Source organism: Giraffa tippelskirchi, chromosome 4 (assembly GCF_054371585.1).
Source record: "Giraffa tippelskirchi isolate mGirTip1 chromosome 4, T2T-mGirTip1v1.2.pri, whole genome shotgun sequence".
NCBI lineage: Eukaryota > Metazoa > Chordata > Mammalia > Artiodactyla > Giraffidae > Giraffa > Giraffa tippelskirchi.
This window is the reverse complement of record NC_137278.1, coordinates 18,926,221-18,943,782: the sequence shown is the minus strand read 5'-3', so window position 1 is coordinate 18,943,782 and position 17,562 is coordinate 18,926,221. Positions and strand designations below refer to the sequence as shown.

Sequence of the window (17,562 nt, the reverse complement as noted above, 5' to 3'; positions counted from 1 at the left end):
AAAATAAAATGCTCGAGGTATGCTTGTATCAGGGGCTTCCTTGGTGGTTTGGTGGTAAATAATCCACCTGCCAATGCAAGAGACGCAGGTTTGATCCCTGGGTCGGGGAAAATCCCATGGACAGAGAAGCCTGGCAGGCTACAGTCCATGGGGTTCTAAAAGAGTCAGACATGACTTAGTGACTAAACAACAATAATGCCTGTATTTTATTTTCATTTTTATGATCCCCTCTTTCATACTCTTTTTAACTAAGCAACTCGTTGCCAGGGCTGATGGTAGCAGAAGAGGGCTTTTTCTGGACATGAACATACAATGGTTACCTGAGCAAGTATGACAAGATGTCATTTTTTCCTCTCTCCTTTTTATCATCTAGTATTTTCAGGGTGTTCTAATGAGTATGTGCTGCTTTCATAGCAGAGAAAATGTGCGATGAATTTTCAAGATTCAGATTCTATTACTTTCAGCTAGTAATAGGGAGAAATTCAGGAATGCCACGCTGTCCCAGCCAACACTGCCCCTGGAGGTACCAATAAAGCACCCTGGGGCTACACAGGTAAATGAGATACGGAATGGGAACAGCATGAATCAAGGAACACATCAGGACTCCCTGACCTAATAAGCACTGAAAGAGATTCCTTAATTTGGTAGAAACTAAGAGGGGCCCCTGTGTTAAGTATTCTGGGTCAGCAGCTGAAGAGTGAGGCTTGCTTTTAGAAATGAGCCAGGGCCTGCTGGATCAAGCAGGCTTGAGTAACATCATGCCACACAAATCTGGATTTCCTGGGAGAAGGCCAGAATCCAGAGTATTTCTAAAGAGACACAAGGCTTCTGGGGTAAGAGGTCAGTCTCACTGTACCTGAAGTCCTCCACTGCCGATCTGGCTTTCACACCCCCAGCTCCGTGCTGGGTTTCTCGTAGGCAGCTAGGAAAGCGACGAAAGAATGAATGATGTGCCGGCGAGTGGCTTAGCAGGACACTAGTCCTTCTCCGGTAGAGCAGGCCTTCTGAAATGGTAGAGGCTGTTGAAACATCCTTCTGTTATATACCCCCTTCCCCACATTCTCAAATGGGCTTCCCAGGCGGTGCTAGTGGTAAAAAATCTGCCTGCAATGCAGGAGCTGCAGGAGATAAGGGTTTGATCCCTGGGTCAAGAAGATGCCCTGGAGGAGGGAATGGCAACCTGCTCCAGTATTCTTGCCTGGAAAATTCCATGGACAGGGGAGCCTGGTGGGCTACAGTTCATGGGGCTGCAACTGAGTGACTGAGCACGTATACACACACACAGATTTGAAATACAGTCTGCTAAGCCAGGACCTAGTCTGAAAGACCAAAGACATAGAAATAAAAGAACTGGGGTGCTTAAGGTAAGTTGTTTCGGACTGTACATAGTGGCATATATGATGGAGGCCTCCAGGAATTTTCAACTTCTCCTAGAAAGAGGTGATAACCCAGGTGTGTTTAAATCTGTAGGGGATCGACTTCCTTGGCAGTCAGTGGATAAGACGCTAAGCTTCAGGGGGTGTGAGTTTGATCCCCATTCAGGGAACTAAGATCCCACATGCTGCATGACATGGCCAACAAATAAATAAGTAAATCCGTAGGAGACCAGGGGCCAGCAGAAGAACCCCGAGTATCTGAGCTGGGCTTGAAGGAAGGGACTAACACCCCCAAATCAGATCCTGAAGCCCCAGGGTAGCAGGAGGCACTTCCAAATGAGGAGTGATAGGTGCGGCCATTTGAAAACTGTTTTCTTAAACTGTTTTCTTCCCCTCACCTCTGCCTGCCTCTACTCCTGACCCCATCCTGTGGCTGCAGCTTAGCGGGAATGACTATCGTCAGTCCTTGGGAGGGACATTTTTTACCTAACATGAAACCGCCGTGATCCAAGCCAGCCACCAGCTTGGGAGAAGCTTTCACCGGATGCCCTGCATCCCGGGCCCCATATGGTCCTGCCATGGCCGAGAGCTTGGCATCGAGGGGATGCTCAGAAGCGGGGGCTAGTGGGTCGAAGACCAGATCAGTGACTGTGCAAGCAAGTCCTTGTAAAGATCAGGGCCCACCACTTGGACCCCAGGGCCCAGATGTCAGACACACTCCTCACGAGGTTGGCCCACGTGGCTGGCTGAACTCATGTAACCAGCTTCCACCACCAGCCAGCACAGGGGCAGGTGTTGCAGAGACTTCAGAAGGTGAATCCCAGTTTGCAATACTCAGGCTTATCTGTGAGTGCCATGTCCCTGGGCGGATGAAAACAATTTACACCCCTCTTCCCCGAGCAAGAAAATACTGATCCCTCAGAAACTAGTCTGGGCAGTGGGGCGGGGTGGTGGAGAGCGGGAGAGAAGGGGAGGGAGGGGGGAGACCAGCGTCTGTGTGGGGGAACCTGGGGCTCTAATAGATGTGGAAACCCAAAAGGGAGTGAAAGAGAAAGGGATAGACTGGGTCATGTTGCCAGTTTTATACTACCATCCTGCAAATACAGTACATTTAGTTCGGCTTGAGGGTGACCACGCTGAAGGCTCTCCCAGCACCCAATCAACATAAACAACACCTGTCCCCGGCCTGGGGTCCTCAGTTCCATTGTCCAGTCAATGGCCGGGCCCGAAGGAGGCAGGTGGACTGTGATGGGGTTGAGCACAGGTAGGCTCGGGGCATCTGGGGATGGATTCCTCGCCCACATCCCAGAGCTGCCTGGCCTGTGCGGGGCTGGACCACCTGGTCTGCAGCATGGCTGGAAACGAACACGGAGGAGCCAGCCGTGTTCCCATACATCCCACCTTAACACCAGCACCCCGCCTCCTCTCAGAGAAAGGCACCCAGGGGACAGAACCGGTGCTCCACCAGGGAAGCTGCGGGCCCCTACTCAGACTGAGCTCCCCCTCTGAGGACCCCAAGGCATCGCACACACATGTGAGCACACACATACATACACACGCCCCCTCAGGAACACACACAGACGTCCCCACAGACTCCCACTCCATTTATATCCCAGTTACTCCTCCTGGTTTGTGCACACAGACCATCTGTGTGCTCAAGTTACTTAGAAAACCTTCCCCAGAGCAGCCAAACCTTCTCCTCCTTTGGAAGGAGGAGGTGTTACACATTCTTCATTTGTTTTCTAATTTCTTTATATTTCCTAAATATTCCACAGCGAACACCATGTATCACATTTATGTTCAGAAAAAGTTCAAGGAGACAATTTTGAAAAGTCTTCCTAAGACAAGTAGTAAGCAGCATCAAAGTAGAACGTGCTCAGATATGAATCTCACTCTGATTCACGTAACAGCACTGAGCACCTCCACATTACTAAGGAACAAAACAAGGATGAGAAAACAGACAGGGCTGCCCAAGGTCACCCAGCTAGTAGATGGTATCTTACTGCTGGGAACCAGCTTCTCTGGTGTTTCCCCAAGATGGCCGAGTGAGCAAGCAAGACAGAGAGACACAGGTGGACGGAAGGACAAAAAGAGAGAGAAGGAGAGACAAGGAAAGAGAGAGACAGAGAGAGCGTTGGGAGGGGCGTGGAGGGGACGCTGTTCCCCGGGGCGTGCGAGAAACCCGTCTTACTCATTTGATTATAAAATATTTCTGAGCCACCAGATGGTATAATAGCGGCTGCAGATGCCCCATAGCTTTTCTTCATTTCTCTGCAGCGGGCTCCATTGCAGGGACCTGCAGAGCGATATTCAAGAAGCTCTTCTGGACTCCACGAAGACAATAACTGTACAATTTGAGAAACCCCGTTTCAGGGATCCGAGTAATAGATGCGTCTTCATTCCTGCTTCCCTTCGGCTAATCCTCAGGCACCTGGGGGCACCCGGGCAGGAGTCTTCCAGGGCCCGTTTGCGGCGCAGTCGCCCGCCTGGGGATCTGGGCTCTGTTACATAATTAATCTTTGGCTCAGAGGCGCAGCACTGCCTTCGCAGACGGGTCGACTCGGCGGTGACAGCCGTGGAGAGAGTGCACATCAAAGCCCGCATCTCCCTTGTCCTCCAGCATCAAAGTCTTGGGGTTGATGAAGTCACCGCGGCCCTCAGTCTTCTGCCTGGCTGGCTCTGCCTTTCTTGTTTTTTGTTTGTTTGTTTGTTTGGTTTTTAATAAGGGACCTGCATCCCTGGTCCCTCAGTAGCTTAATAACCCGGTTAAAAAGCAACCAGTCAGGGCCCCAAGCAGAAGTGCTCGGCAGCCTTCAGCCCTGCTGGGTCTGTACTTCAAACCGCTGAGCAATGAGGTTCTCAATAACCTGGGGAGGAGCTCCGTCCTCCTGCAGTGCAGACCTGCCAAGGCTCACTCCGGCATTACCTGCCTAGGAAGCCTGTGGCCTTTGGCTATCGGTCCAGCCTCCAGGCTCAGCCTTCTTTCTTCTCTGATTACTCCACTCTCTGCTTATCCTGCAGCCACCACACTGCCCCTGTCCCCCACCCACGAGAGGACAGCAGAGGGACTTTATATGCGACTGATGCCATCTAAACGCCCCTCTGCAAGGATGTGTTTTGCTTCTGGCCTTCAAATTCAGTTTTAGTCGGTTCCAGCGGGGTCACTCTGAGCCGCCTTTGGCCACCCACCATCTGGGGTCTGCAGTCAAAGGCAGCTGTGCTAACCTATGTGCCAGAGGTCCCACCCAAAGCCCCTCCTCACCCTGCAAATGCTGCAGACTTCAAGGAGCCTCCGAACACAAAAGCAGAAGAAAGGATCATCCTGAGGACAATAGGAAGAGCTTACGTGAAAGTCTGTGGGCGATGCTAGGCTGGCTTACCTGTCCCCCCTGTGGCCCATCATCCAAACTCACCCCTCACACATACATACACCCAGGACTCTGGGGGAGATATGGTGCCATCAGTCCTTCACACTCTAGTGTGAATTACCACCAGGTTGCATTCATCTTGCCCCAGAAGGAAGCCAGTATTCTCGGCATGGACCTTTCTAGCAGAGGGGATAAGTAGTAAGGTATGTTTTGGGGGGAATGGGACAGGGCTCTGTGGTTGCCCAGAGGAGAACAGTCTTGAGCAGTATGTGCACAGGAGGGGAAGGGGGTACAAAGAGGAATGGAAAGGACCCAGTGTTTCCCTTCTTTTAAAACTCTGCCAAACTCAACTTGACCCTAGTTAGGAGAAGGGAACAGTCTTCCTCCTCCCTCCTGTCCCATGGGGGGGACCCAATCAGGAATTGGCCACCTCCAAAGCCTGCATTTCACCCATAGTTCAGCCATGCCCTGGCTGGAGCATTGACCTGTCCATGAGGGGGGGCCGGGGGACACTTCGGGGAGAGATGCAAACAGCCACTTACACGTCACAGCCCTGGATTCCAGCCGCGGGACAGACAGATGGAAAGAATCCTCAGAGGCCAGGCTGGAATGTTCTGGTCAGTCTCCGGAGGGGTGGACGGCTGGGCCCAGGAACAGACTGTGTTTCTCCTTGCCCCGAAACAGAACCAAATCCAACCAGAGAGAGAACTGGGGGCACAGAAGGAGCTTCACCACCTCTGGCTGGGCGGCCAGATGCCTTAGCACATGCTGTTCCTTGTGCCTGGAATCTGCTCACCCCAATTTCCTCCCAAGTCAAAGTCTAGCATCCCTAAAAGCCCAGGGTAGCAACTCTCTCCGCTGCACCCTGCCACAGGCCTTTCCCAACCACTCCCTTCCATAGGGTTAATCAGTCCCTCCTGGAGCTCTCTGGGCGCTTGTCCTCGTGAGCTGTTTTATTTACGTTCATCATCCCCATCAGGCTGGAGGCCAGAGGCTGAGGTGCTTTATCACTATCTCCCAGGACCCAGAGCTGCCCAGCCATGCACGCAGGCGCCTGCACAGGGAAGGGAAATGGAGAAGTGAAGCTTGGGGCTTGAGCCGTGTAGGGCCTCCACCTCCAAGCTCATTCAGTGACGAGTCACTGATTACTCACCAGCAATAAAAAATCTGCCTTAAAGCCTATAAAATCCCTATCTAAATGAAACAGCCCAGCTTTGCCATGAAAGACCCCTGAAACTCCAAACTCCCAGATCTTTTCAAAATATTTGAATTTTCTCCAGGGTAATCAAAAAGGCGCTGCTTTAACACAGTTACATCCTTCCGGAAGCACTTGGCCATGCCAGCTTCTGCTCTATCTGAGCCTTCCCCCTCCTCCCCCACTCACGGTCTTAGAACATAGCCTGAGCCACCCTAGAATCATTTCCTGATTTTTTAAGGGCCAGCAGCTCCCAGTTAGGCTTCCAAAATCTCTGGGCAGCTTCCATGCCTCTAGGGGAGTTTTGTTTAAAGGTCCCGCCCCCACTCTGCGGTCATAGCTGAGCTATAATTAGAGAAGCACCCCTGTAGTTAAGTTTCTGCCACATTTTCCATTTTACATCTAGACCCTTAGGTAGTCAGCCTAGGTTTTAAGAAACTTTGCCCCAGATAGCCAATTTAAAGCACGACTCCGCTGAAAACCTCCCTCCAGATGCATTTATATGGAGCTTAGGGTAGTGAGCTGTCACATAATTTATTTGGAATTTACTGCATGTCCAGTACAGTATCTGGAATTTATGACAGATGTTCTGAGGGGCACCAGGGGATGGAATGATTTAGCTTAGAGAAGAGAAGTCTGAGGGTTAATTTAATGACACTGTCTTGATTGTAAGTGCTCTTTCTTACCCAGAGGAAAGTTAACAGGACAGGGACACAGGGACAGCAGAGGAGATGGGCTCTGGGCGCTGGTGCTGTGCTCAGTTGCTCAGCCGTGTCTCATTCTTTGTGACCCCAGGCTCCTCTGTGCATGGGATTTCCCAGGCAAGAATACTGGAGTAGGTGGCCATTTCTTCCTCCGGGGGATCTTCCCAACCCAGGGATCAAACCCATGTCTCCTACATTGGCAGGTGGGTTCTTCACCACTAGTGCCACCTGGGAAGCTCTGGGCACAGGAGTCAGCAAGAAACAGGTCTGTGTATGCTTGCAGGGCCTGCAGGCTGCAGGGTTTCTTCTCAGAGGCTCTTTAGAGATCAGACTAAGTCCCAGAGGAAACTCCCCTGGTATCTGAAGTGAAACCATAAAAGCAAAGCTTTGAAAGTGACAAACACGGGGTTAGAGCCCAGGCAGACCTGGTGGCCCAGCCAGTTCAGCCCCCTGTGGCCTGCACCCGCCTGGGACAAACCACGCCACCCCTCCCTCCCCAGGGACATTCCCACATCTACTTAGAGGCGGCCTCTCAAAGCCACCGCCTCTACTGTTGCAAGTGACATTCTGAGTTATCCAACATTAAAGAAACATCAGTAACTAGAACACGTCTCCAAGGCCACCCAGCTGGTGAGGGGGCTGCATTTCACACTGGGGTCTGTGTCACCTTTCTGCTCTGCAGGTGGGTGGGGGAGGGGAAGAGAGGGGAGAAAGCAGGGCGGGTGCACATGCCCCCACCCTCAGTGGACTCCCCAGTTTTTGAGAGGTCACAGTATGAGAAACAAAGCGATGTCACGTGCCCACAGACTTCACCAGATCAACATAACCAAGGGCAAGTACTTCATCCCAACGTCAGGAAGGCCAGGGTCTCTAAGAGTCCTCCTGCATTTAGGGGCAGAAGGAAAACGCCTTCCCTCTGCAATCCCCAGCCTTTCATCTCCCACCTGTCACGCCTCCGGGCTCTCTCGGAGGGGGGGAAGAATGGGAGGTGATCAGCCAGGGTTGGGTGGCAGAGAAGCCCCAGGCCTCGACGGCTCTGGCCGTAGGAAGAGCTGTAACCCCAGGAGGCCCACTGGCCTGGGGGACCTGGTTCCCAGGCTGGTTGCTAAGGCCCAACATGCAGAACACTGTCTCTGCGTCTTGCTGTGTAACCATGTACGCTCTACCATGATTTCCCCACCCGTAAAACAGATAATAGTGTTATTGGTTGACAAACTTTTTATTGTAAAAGAAAATTCCAATATATACAAAACCAGAGACTAGTGTGATGAACAATGGTCACCGATCACTCAGCTTCAGACGCCCTGCCTCTTGTCTCCTTTGTGCGGCCCTCACCGCCCCCACCAGGCATTTCCTGGAAACATCCCCATCCATTGCTAGCTCTCTCAGGAGGCCACAGGGCTGCTCTGAGAACTAAAGAGATGCAACAAGTAAAAACACTCAAGATGCCAGGAGGGGGCTCAGAGTAAGGACTCAATAAACACTAGCTTGCGCTCCTCCCAATCACTAAATCAATGAGCCCATGTGACCACGCTGCCACGGCCGGCGCCCTGAGCCAGGCACAGAGAAGATGCCCTAGCAATCACAGCCACCACTCCGTGAGCGCCTGCCAGGGCTGAGCGAGACAGGCATCACCGCGTGGAGTCTGCCCTCCAGCCCTGCAAAGTGGGCACTATCCCCACTTCATAGGTGGGAAGACTGAGGCTCAAAAAGAGTAAGCCATCGATTCTCTAAAATCACACAACTACTATCCAGGCCAGTCTGGTCCCAAATCCACACTCTGTTCCCTGATGTTGCCTTCTAGTAATTTGCCAAAATACTGTTCATTAATATTTGCATGGTTTGTTTTTAAGAGTATACAATTCAGTGGTTTCTAGCATATTCATAAAGTTGTACAGCTATCACCACTGTCTAATTCAGTACATTTCCATCATCCCCTAAAAGAAATCCCACACTCTGGCAGTCTCCTCCCTCCTATCCTAGCCCTGCCAACCATGAATCTATTTTCTGTCTCTTTAGATTTGCCTATTCTGGATATTTCACACAAATAGAGACATACAAGAGTGGCCTTTTCTGTCTGGCTTCTTGCACTGAGCATAATGTTTGCAAGGTTTGTCCTTTTGTCAATACTTCATTCTTTTTATGATTGAATAATATTCCACTGCGTGGATATACCACATTTTGTTTATCCATTCACCAGTTAATAGACATTGGAGTTGTTTCCACATTTGGGCTATCATGAACAATGCTACTACAAATATCTGAATACATGTTTTTGTGTGGACATTTGTTTCCTATCTTCTGGGAATGGAACTGCTATGTCATATGGTAACTCTATGTTTAATTATTTCAGTTCAGTTCAGTTCAGTTGCTCAGTCGTGTCCAACTCTTTGCGACCTCATGAACCACAGCACACCAGGCCTCCCTGTCCATCACCAACTCCCGGAGTCCACCCAAACCCATGTCCATCGAGTCAATGATGCCATCTAACCATCTCCTCGTCTGTCATCCCCTTCTCCTCTTGCCGTCAATCTTTCCCAGCATGAGGGTCTTTTCCAATGAGTCAGCTCTTCACGTCAGGTAGCCAAAGGATTGGAGTTTCAGCTTCAACATCAGTCCTTCCAATGAACACCCAGGACTGATCTCCTTTAGGATGGACTGGTTGGATCTCCTTGCAGTCCAAGGGACTCTCAAGGGTCTTCTCCAACACCACAGTTCAAAAACATCAATTCTTTGGCACTCAGCTTTCTTTATAGTCCAACTCTCACATCCATACATGACCACTGGAAAAACTATAGCCTTGACTAGACAGACCTTTGTTGACAAAGTAATGTCTCTGCTTTTTAATATGCTGTCTAGGTTGGTCATAACTTTTCTTCCAAGGAGTAAGCGTCTTTTAATTTCATGGCTGCAATCACCATCAGCAGTGATTTTGGAGCCCAGAAAAATAAAGTCAGCCACTGTTTCCACTGTTTCCCCATCTATTTCCCATGAAGTGATGGGACCGGATTGCCATGATCTTAGTTTTCTGAATGTTGAGCTTTAAGCCAACTTTTTCACTCTCCTCTTTCACTTTCATCAAGAGGCTCTTTAGTTCTTCTTCACTTTCTGCCATAAGGGTGGTGTCCTCTGCATATCTGAGGTTATTGATATTTCTCCCGGCAATCCAGACTGTGCTTCCTCCAGCCCAGCGTTTCTCATGATGTACTCTGCATATAAGTTAAATAAGCAGGGTGACAATATACAGCCTTTATGTACTCCTTTTCCTATTTGGAACCAGTCTGTTGTTCCATGTCCAGTTCTAACTTGCTTCCTGACCTGCATACAGGTTTCTCAAGAGGCAGGTCAGCTGGTCTGGTATGCCCATCTCTTTCAGAATTTTCCACAGTTTATTGTGATCCACACAGTCAAAGGCTTTGGCATAGTCAATAATTATTTGAAGAATGCCAAATTGTTTTTCCAGGGTGCTTACATCATTTTAGAGTCCCACTGGCAATGCTTCTAGTTCTCCATTTCTTCTATTTCTCCACATCTTCACCACCACTTGTTACTGTCCAGTTTTTTAATTCCAGCCATCCCGGTGAAGGCATCCATTTACATTACATGCTTTTGTGGTTCAATCTTAAACGTCCATTAAATCTCACAGGCTCCTCCCAGCAACCATACAGAGTAGGCAGAGAAGACTTTCACATTTGACAAGTGAGTAAACTGCAGGCTCAGAGGAAATGAATAACCTACTTGAAAGATGATAGAGGGTCACTTCCATCTCAAAGAGATAAGAAACAAGAAGTACGACTCTGAGCTCAGTTTCTCCTTTGCTCCAAAGACCGGCCAGACAGTAGCAGTTCCATGAGGGACTGAAGAAGGAATCCTGCTCTTACAGTGATGGCCCCACAAGGTTTACATAGATTTCAGCACCTAAACATCACTCAAACCAACCCCTTTGGTCTAAAATCCACAACTCCTAAGAAAAAGCCACCCTCCTCAATAAAGACTCTCATCTCCTCAGTTCTGCCCACTTAAAGGATTTATAATGCTCCCTTAACTTTTTCTAAATATAGTAAATCCCCTCTCCAAATCCAAAGATGGTCAGTGATACAGATTAAGCCCAGGCGGCTCGTCCTCAGAGGGCAGGCTCTGCAGTGCTGCCAGGAACCCAGCCTCCCGGGTCTTCCTGGCCAGGGCCTGGCCCGAGGGCTTCCTTCCCAGGGACTGAACCCAGCCACCGGGCGCCACAGAAAGGGAGGTGGGGAAGGTGAAGAGGCTGCTTGGGGGGCGCTGGAGGGGCAGGGGGACGGGACAATGGGGTGGGCGGCAAGAGTCTAGTCTCAGCTTCCCCATGCCAGAATGGCAGAGAAAGAGCCCAGGCCTGGCCTGGCATCAGTCGGGGCCTCTCCTTATCACCAGCTGTGAAGCCCTGAGCAAATTTCTCAACCTCCCTGAGAGCCTCAGGTATCTCATCTGCAAAAAGCAATGAAATACCTAGAACACCAAACCTCCCAAAGTGGCTGTGAGAAGAAAATAAAATATGGAAACAGTCTGACAACTATCAAGCTAGATGAGTTGTTACAGTCACGGGGAGGGCTAGGGAGGGCAGTGAAGTATTTTTGTGGAACAGTACTTGCTTTTCTTTTGAAAATGGTCATCGGACTGATAATTACTTATAAATTCACAGCAGACATGCGGCAACAGTTAAAATCTAGTAAACACAATGAATAGCAAAAGCTTAACAAATGTGCATATTCTGAACCTAGCAACTCTACTTCTAAGAATTTATCCTGAGGCACAAACACATAAATTGGGGGAGGGGTAGAGCAGTGTTCATCCCCCAACGTGGTAAATTGTAATGTTCAAAACAGTCACTGTCCCTCTACCCACAGCAGGGCGGGGGTGGGAAGAAGGTATGGGGAGGTGGGGAGGTGGGGAGGGTATTTCCCACCCCACTGACATCAAGCCTGGTGGTACCCTTCACTTTAGCTAATGAAATGTGATGAGAACTCACCCTCGTACACGTCAATTCTCATCTCTGAGCAGGAGCTTAAAGAATCATTGTGTTCCACCACGCTTTTTCTCTGCCCTGAGACCAGCAACGTCTCACACAGGGGCTTCTCTGCAGGCCGGGGTCCCAGAGGAACAAGGATATCAAGCAGAGTTGCAGACAGCAGGGGATGGTCGTGTAACTTGAGTGAAAAAGAAATCTAGGATGCGATAAACCATGGAGACTGGGGGGTCATTTGTTACCAGAACATAACTTAGCTGACTGACACACAACCGTGTTCCTATTAATGCAAAACTGCAAGCCACTTAAACGACGAGCTAAACAAATCCTACCCACCTATGTATTTATCACCTCTCTCCAAAATGGAAGGTCAATAAAATGATGTGTACTTTTCCCATAGGAAAGCTTTCTCAATAAGTTAATTTTAAAAAGCAAAAGATAAAATAGTACTACTGACAATATACAAATACCTATAAATCAATGAGAAAAAGATAATTACTCACAAAATGAAACTGAGCAAAGGAAATGAACATACAATTCACAGCAGAGGAAACCAAAAAGGAAAATAAACATATTGAAAAGGTGTTCAGCCTCACTAGAATTCAGGAACATATAATTTAAAACAACCGTGAAATACTGTCTTACACCCATCTGTCATGTTTACAAGTTTTTACAGAATCATGAATCAAAATAAGTGAAAATATGATGTGTTGCTGTGGTTGTTCAATCACTAGGTCATGTCTGCCTCTTTGCGACCCCATGGACTGCAGCACACCAGGCTTCCCTGTCCTCCACTATCTCCTGGAGTTTGCTCAAACTCATGTCAGTCGAGTCAGGGACGCCATCCAACCATCTCATCCTCTGTCATCCCCTTCTCCTCCTGTCCTCAATCTTTCCCAGCATCAGGGTCTTTTCTAATGAGTCAGCTCCTTGCATCAGATGGCCAGAGTATTGGAGTTTCAGCTTCAGCATCAGTCTTTACAGTGAATATTCAGGGTTGATTTCCTTTAGGATTGATTGGTTTGATCTCCTTGCAGTTCAAGGGACTCTCAAGTCTTCTCCAGCACCACGATATGATGTAATTTTTGCTAAATATATACATTTGTATTACAAGTATCTACAGGGCATCTATAAAGTCTGGTCACACGACATTATTTTGTTCCTTCATAGACTGAAGACATTCTTGACAATGCTGTATCTACCTGCCTGTTTCCAGACCTCATGGACTCCTTTATGCAGACAGGAATGACTCTTACAGGGTACACAACAGCATGCTAGCAAGAGTTACAGGGTGGATGGGGTAGTTACAGGAGACTTCTTCCCTTCTTCCTTCCTTTTCTATGTTTTCCAATCTTATCCAGGAATATCTGTGTAAAAAAATAATTTCTTCAAAAAATTAAGTTCAAAAACAAAATGGCTTCCCAGGTGGCACCAGTGGTAAAGAACCTGCCAGTGCAGGAGATGTAGGTGCTGGTTCAATCCCTGGGTTGGGAAGATCCCCTGGAGGAGGGCACGGCAACCCACTCCAGTATTCTTGTCTGGAGAATCTCATGGACAGAGGAATCTGGCGAGCTACCGTCCACAGGGTCACAAAGAGTCGGACACGACTGAAGCGACCTTAGCACACACAAAAGCAAAATGGTCACGGTTGAACACTGGACATGTCGGCTTTGAGAGCGTGAAGGAATTCCAGTTTACACGGAAGGTCTGAGTCAGGGGAAAGAATACACCTGTCTCCTTGAGAAGACAGGTTCTGGAAGCTCAGCGTGGGCGGCAAACCACCCCCACCCCACCCCCGGGTGTGGCCAGGTGAAGGCGCACCTGACCTCAGGACCCTAGGGAGGCTGCAGCGGCTCCCACCCCTGGAGGGCAGGTTTCTCTCGCCTGTGCTGAAGCCAGGAGGCTGCTGAGACCGTGGGGCTGGCTCCCTTGGCCTCCGGGGCAGGCTGTGCTTTCCCCAGAGGGTTCACAGAGACAGGAGTCAGAAGGACAAACACCAAACCCTGGAGCACAAGCATCAAGCACAGGCATCTACAATTCATCATGGCCACCCGATTTATGCTCCTCTTTGCTTCCCAAGCCTCAACAGCGTGAACACACTGCTTTTATCAGAGGGGAACAAACACACTCTAAAAAGAGAAGTAGCTTTGCCTGTATCCGCCCGAAAGGCTGATTAAAGACCAACCCCAGCATGACCCGGCTCATACCCGGACCTCCACTCGCACACGTCCAGCCCTCCTCTCCATGAGGCCCCTCCTGGCTTCCTCCTGCCTGGCTCAGGGCTGTTGATGGAGAATCCCCCCACCCTGGATGATATCTGATCCCCCAATCTCTGACCACGTTCCTCATCCTCCGCCTTTGAGGTCCAAGTCGTTGACCTGCCAGTAGCAACAATCCTGTTAGACTAGCTCAGCAAGACCCCCCCAGCACTGATGTGTCCTCTTAGTAATTTTCCAGCCATTGACCCTTCAACCCTGTTCCTTGTCCTCGCTACATTCTCTTCCATTTTAACAGGGTTGACCCTCTTGTCAATGGTCCTGAATAACATCTCCTTACCACTTAGCAAGTGTCAGGATAACTTGTAACAGCCCACGAGCTGGCTGGGTACAGGGCCCACAGGGACAGAGCTGCCCCAAGAAGGGGTGGCGGGATCAAAGAAGGACTTGCAGAGAAAGCTGGATGGCAGTGGGGGTGGGGCAGCGGGGGAGCAGTAGGTGGTGGGAGGAGGGAAGTTCTAGAGAAAACAGAATCCTGTTGGGTACAGGCACGTAAACACACTTTGAAAAAAAGAAAAAGAACACGATGATCTTCGTGGTCCTCTAACAGAGTCTTTACTGGAATGAGATGGTAAATGCTTAGGAGGAAATGAGAAGGGAGGGGAGGGGGGCTGGGGGCGTGTGGAGGAGAGCAGGGAGAGGAGGGAGCCTTGGGTCCAGGGGTGCCTCCAAATGGGTGACCTCGAGCAAGTCACTTCCCCAGGACTGCCCTCTGTCATCTTCAACGGAAGGAGGAAGGGAGGCAGATGAGATAAGCAAAGAGTGTTTAGGAACCACAGTGGCTGGGAGTCCACAAAACAAGTGATTCTGCTCTCACATCGTGGTGGGGGGGGCAGGGCGGGGGAGGCGGGCGCTCCAGTTTGATGCTTATGGCAGGACAAGGAAAATCCACGCACCGCAGCGCCAATCAACACTCAAAACTACACTGAATTCAACACGGCTAGATGCCCTCCTTTAGAAAGCCCGCTCCTGCTCACTGAAGGCCAGGACAGATGCTCGTTTCCCCACCTCTCACACCCAGGGGGTCCACCCATCACATCCCAAACTACCCTTCCTCTCTGCTGTCCTCGCTTACCCAGCCTGGGCAGCCAGGACAGCTGTCAGGGACAGTGGGGACAGGCCCCCTGACCTTAGTGACCTCCAGAGAATCCCCCCACAGTTGTGGAGGGGATGTGCTTTATAAGCCAAAGAAGGTGAGCGTTGGAAGGGCCTTGGAGATTGTCTCAGCTAGTGTTTTCAAACATTTTGGCTAAGGATTTAAAAATGAAATCTTACCCAGGACCTCGATGAAATGCAGATGTGGGATGAGGAGGGTGGCCAGGGCAGGTGGGGAGGCTCACCAGGGTTCAGGCTCTCCCACCTCAACCCCAGCATCCCCAGGGGGCCTCTCTGCAGAGCAGGTAACAGTGATGGCTTAGCCCAACCCCACCGCGCCCATGGCAGTGGGCACAGTGAGAACCAGGTTAGAGACCAGGTGGCCATCGCAGGGCATGACAAGACGACAGGTGACATGGCCCCTCCCAAGGGAAATGACAACAGGTGATACGGGCCTCCCTCACGAAATGACAACAGGTGACAAGAGCTTCCAAGGGAAATGACAGCAGGTGACACAGGGCTCCCAGTGAAGTGATGACAGATGACACAGGACTTCCAGTGAAATGATGACAGGTGACACGGGGCTTCTAGTGAGATGATGACAGGTACACACAGCTCCCAGCGAGACGACAGCAGGTGACACAGGGCTCCCTCCCCCAGCCCTGCCAAGGGCACGTCACCAGCACAAGCCAGAGCTCAGCCAGGGCCCACCACGGTGTGCCCAGTGTGGCTGAGAAAGGGATGAAGGTTTATTGACTTCCAAGTGCAAGAAGATCAGAAACACCCTGTCAGACGGGGAGAACAGAGCACCTGGAGATGACACAGCGCCTGCAATCGAGCAGACGGACAAGGCGCAGAACATGCGAACTCACAAAAGTGAACCATCTCTGGCTCCCCAGGAACTCATCTGACAAGGAAGGCTGTCTAGCCCAGCTTTTTCAGTGCCCGTGGTGCAGCCCCGAAAATGGCACTGAGAGTTCACCGCCTACCCTGGAAAATCACTCTGTATCCACTCAGCCAACTGAGATTTCCTGAGGGTCCCCAGGTTCGGGGGACACTGCTCGGTGCCCTAAAGGGCATGAAGGGAGCCTAGCCCAGCGCTTGAGGACTCGGGCAGGAGGAATCGCAGGAGGAGGGTGACAGGCAGGGCCACCCGGGTGACAGCAAGGGCATGTGCAAAGCCCAGGAGGGAGGAGAGGCTGACGCTGTTCCAGAAGGCTGGGGCCAGGGCCCCTGGGGAGGGGCAGCAGGGTGGGGGCGCAGGAAGCAAGCAGTCCCAGAACTGGAGGTGCTCCCTGCAGATGACGGGCACATCCCCGAAGCGTGGACCAGGATGGTGGAGCAGTCGTGTGTGGCTTTATTTTCTGTTCCTCCTGCAGCTGGGAGACTAGATGAGAGTCACAGATGGACATAGAGGTGCCCGGGGAAGTGGGACAGCGTGGTCCACGGAAGCGGACACGCTCACAATGAGACAGCAGACAGGAGGGGTGTGAACCGAGAGGGTTAAAGAGTCAGGATCGACAGGGCTTCGGGCAGTGGTTCTCCAACTGTAGTTCCTATGCTTGCAATATCTATTTAAGAGGCAAGTGCCCAGACCCCAACCCAGCAGGTTCTGACTCCAGGAGCCCAGCGTGGGGCCCACGAGTCTGCATTCTCAGGTACAGAGTCAGGGTCCATGCTGCAAGAAACAAGCATGGAAAGAGGCTGCTCTGTGCCTAAGCGAGGGACAGCCCAGCAAGGACCCTGACCCAGCATAGAAGAGGCACTAGAGAAAGAGGCCTTTCCCGGGTCCACAGTGAGTGCTGGCTGCCACCTCCTGAGTGTGCTAAGCATTTAAACACGTCATTGCTGGAATTAATCCCTTACCAACCACATTAGGGGAACAGTCTCATTCCCATGTGCTACAGGCTAAGTTATGTCCCCCAAACTCCTATGCTGACATCCTAACCCCCCCCACTGGACTTCAGAATGTGACTGCATCTGGAGACAGGCTCTTTAAAGGTGATTAAGTTAGAACAAGGTCATATGAGTGGACCCAACTAACTCCATCTGACTGGTGTCCTTTGAGGAGGTGATCAGGATCCAGACACGCACACAGGGGTGACCAGGTGAGGATACAGTATAAAGATGGTCATCCATGGGCCAAGGAGAGAGCCCTTGGGAGAAGCCGAACCTGCCAACACCTTGCTCTCAAACTTCCAGCCTCCCAACCGGTGAGGCCATCAGGCTCTGTCGTTTAAGCCTCCCAGCTGGAAGAAACACAGAGAGAGGTGTGGGTAAGGAACTGAGACCGGGTTGCCCTGTGGTTAGGGCTCTGCACTCCCACCGCTGGGGACCCAGGTTCGATCCCCACTCCAGGAACTAAGATCCTACACGCCGCTGCACAGTGGAGAGGTGGGAGGGATAACATGGGAGCCAAGTCCCCCAGCCCCTCCAAAGCTACTGCTCCCAACCCCCACCCTTAAAGGGCCAAATGAGAATCTGCCTGTGAAAGCATTCCAGACATATAAACACCTGCCCCAAAGTTTGGGATTTACCGTCGTTCCTCC

General features: G+C 50.8%; 1 protein-coding gene across 10 annotated transcripts in view; it reads right to left on the bottom strand.

Moving 5' to 3' along the window:
- Positions 1-17,562, bottom strand: part of HPCAL1 (hippocalcin like 1) — a 115,103-nt gene that overhangs the window by 73,059 nt on the left and 24,482 nt on the right. For 2 of the 10 annotated variants that reach the window (XM_081596485.1, XM_081596487.1), the window contains exon 2: positions 857-1,004. The exons of 5 other annotated variants lie outside the window; for them this stretch is intronic. The gene's annotated coding sequence lies outside the window, so the exon portion shown is untranslated. Of the gene's footprint in view, positions 1-856; positions 1,005-11,645; positions 11,824-17,562 lie in introns of those variants that run through there. 3 more of the 10 variants (XM_081596490.1, XM_081596492.1, XM_081596493.1) reach the window with 2 other exon arrangements.